We start from the raw sequence: 2,501 nt of genomic DNA, 5'->3' as shown, positions 1-2,501 counted from the left end.
AGTAGATAATTAAAACCAAAGAAATAACAAGCAACATAACTAGTATTCAATCACATAAAAACCAGAATAATTTCTCTCTGTTATATGTTATGGTTAATTGTGTATGTTCTATATTATATGGTTTAACTTGTTCTAGCCATTTTATTTCTAATATTATGTCTGTTTTTTGCATTTCTTCTTTTACTTCAAATTCTATTTTTATTTTTCTAATTCCTATTATTATTTCTTTTTCTGCTATATTTTTAGTATCTATTAAACTTTTTGGTAGATCTGGGCATATATTATTGTCAGTTTTTATTTCCTCATTTTTTACTAGATATTTTGCTATATAATTTTCTTCTTGTCCTGTATTTAAGAGTATTAAATATTCTTTTTCATTTACCTTTCCTGTTATGTAATATTGGTTTAAATTATCCCTTGAACTTGTTTCATAACTTGTTCTTTTTTATGAGCTTGATAATTCTGATTTTTCATAAGCTATTCTTTTTGTTGTACTTATTCTATCATTTATTATTTCTAGATCTTCTTCTATGTATATATTTCTGTAACTATAATCCAGGTTGCCTCACAGCTCCAGGGGAATTTGCGCCCTTGAGTGTCCGAGGGCTGACAATGCCAAAAAAAGGTTGCTCGTGTTGTTTCATCATTTATGCAAGCGTGCTTTTCGGTAATGTGATCCACACTTTTTTTGGTGAGGTGGATTTTTTTTTATTCAACCAAGTTATGTACATGCTATTCCATGAGACCCTAGGAATATCTCTCTCAGGTAACTATCCAAATTAAAATCATCTTCAGTCCAAGATTTGCTAGCCAGCAGTAGTACAGATATAGCACATTCTAGGAAGGGTATACACCTAAGCAGTTGAGTCTCTTGATCAATGAAAATTGTCTCTGTTTTGGTTTGAAGTATAAAAAATCCAAGGGATAAGTTATCCCGGGATAAAATAAAAGATCACTTAGTCCCTTGTTTGGTTGGAGGGATTAATCCAACCCGGGATAACTTATCCCACCATTTTCCCCTTAGTGATGGGATAACTTATCCCATATACATGGTGTATTAGTTATCCCGGGATAACAATTTCCCAACCAAACGACCCCTATTACAGTTTTTTCCCTTCTCACAATTTAACTTGTAATATTAAAGTAATTTAAAATAATAATAACTAATATGCCAGGGAAATGTATCTCCAAATTTTGAAATTTTGTTGCATGTTGAACCCAATACAAAATTCAGGGGATTCGTTTGTGAGGGCTACTAAGATGAGTCTAATTGATGATCGTCAAGGTAGTTTGAAATCATTAGCTTGGGGAAGATTCCTTCCATTAGAACGGGTTCGTCATTTGACCTATTCTTCTCTGCAAAGGTATGGTTCAATTTTATGTTAGTGAATTTAACATTCATTTCTGTTTTTTTTTTCTCTGTTGTTTACTAAGCCAGTTTTATCAATAATAGTGCTATGAACTCAGATGGATTGGCATAATGTTCCTTCTACTTGTGGTTACTTATATATAAGAAGAACTAACTCATAACCCATTATTGATATTACATGTGAAGTATTACTGCATAACATGAGAATATTGACCTAAAGGAAGCTAGCTAACTCTTTTGCTTTGTGAATTTTTTGGAGAATCTGATACTTGCCTCCATTTGTGGTTTTACTCATCTTTTGCACCTCCTTGGTTTCATGCCAATGATATTCTAGTTGTAGCTTTCAGGTTCCGATTCTGCAGGTTTTTTATGTTCTCTATATTTGTTTGCTTATTTTGTTTCAATAGTTTGTACTTATTTATTGCTTTTTAACAGGATTAATGAAATATATTCACTGTAAGATCTATTTGAAACAACACTCTTGATGTTACCACAAAGAAATAGGATGATAAAATATTCATTTTTTCGCTGGAAAGTGCTTATAGTTTGCCTAAAATGAGAATGTTCTTGGTGGTATTTCTTCTGTGATAAACAATGAAAATATTTATTTCTCTTGGTTGTTAAATATAATTAAAAAATTACTTGTGTTTAGGTATTATCAAAGAAACTAATTGTATATAATGGATTGTAAAGACATTCTATTTTAGCCATACATGAAAAACTTTTTAGTTTCTGGAGTGAAACAATCACGAAACAACCACACATATTCTTCATTACATTATGCAAATATCTAAGATAGTACTTGTTCATAACTAAAAGATCTTGTATTCGTTACAAAATAAACTGAAATTAAAATTAGCAGATTACAGTTGAACATGGACTTTCCTACTCATGTTTTTTTACTACTTAATCACTTTGCGAACCTTGTTGGTGGATTGTTTGTCATTACATTCATCGTCATATTTTTGCATTGGCAATTCCCTCCAGATTTGCTTCTTCTGGTATACTGTTTCTGTCGAATCAATACTGATTTCTGTTAGGGATGATCCACAACCTGATAGATTGTTCTTGATGGGAGTATGTAATAGATTACATAGTGTAAAACTGTGTTAGGTAAGAATAAAACTTGTAA

At 31.1% G+C, this 2,501-nt stretch overlaps 1 long non-coding RNA gene across 1 annotated transcript; it reads left to right on the top strand.

Moving 5' to 3' along the window:
- The first annotated feature begins 559 nt into the window (after positions 1–559).
- LOC124887390 lies at positions 560–1,410 on the top strand. Its single transcript, XR_007045026.1, has 2 exons — positions 560–861; positions 1,235–1,410. It is a non-coding gene; the product is annotated as an uncharacterized LOC124887390 (long non-coding RNA).
- The last annotated feature ends 1,091 nt before the right edge of the window (positions 1,411–2,501 follow it).

Source organism: Capsicum annuum, chromosome 9, assembly GCF_002878395.1.
Source record: "Capsicum annuum cultivar UCD-10X-F1 chromosome 9, UCD10Xv1.1, whole genome shotgun sequence".
Lineage (NCBI taxonomy): Eukaryota > Viridiplantae > Streptophyta > Magnoliopsida > Solanales > Solanaceae > Capsicum > Capsicum annuum.
Note: the sequence above shows the minus strand (reverse complement) of the source record. Positions and strands in the feature narration are given on the sequence as shown.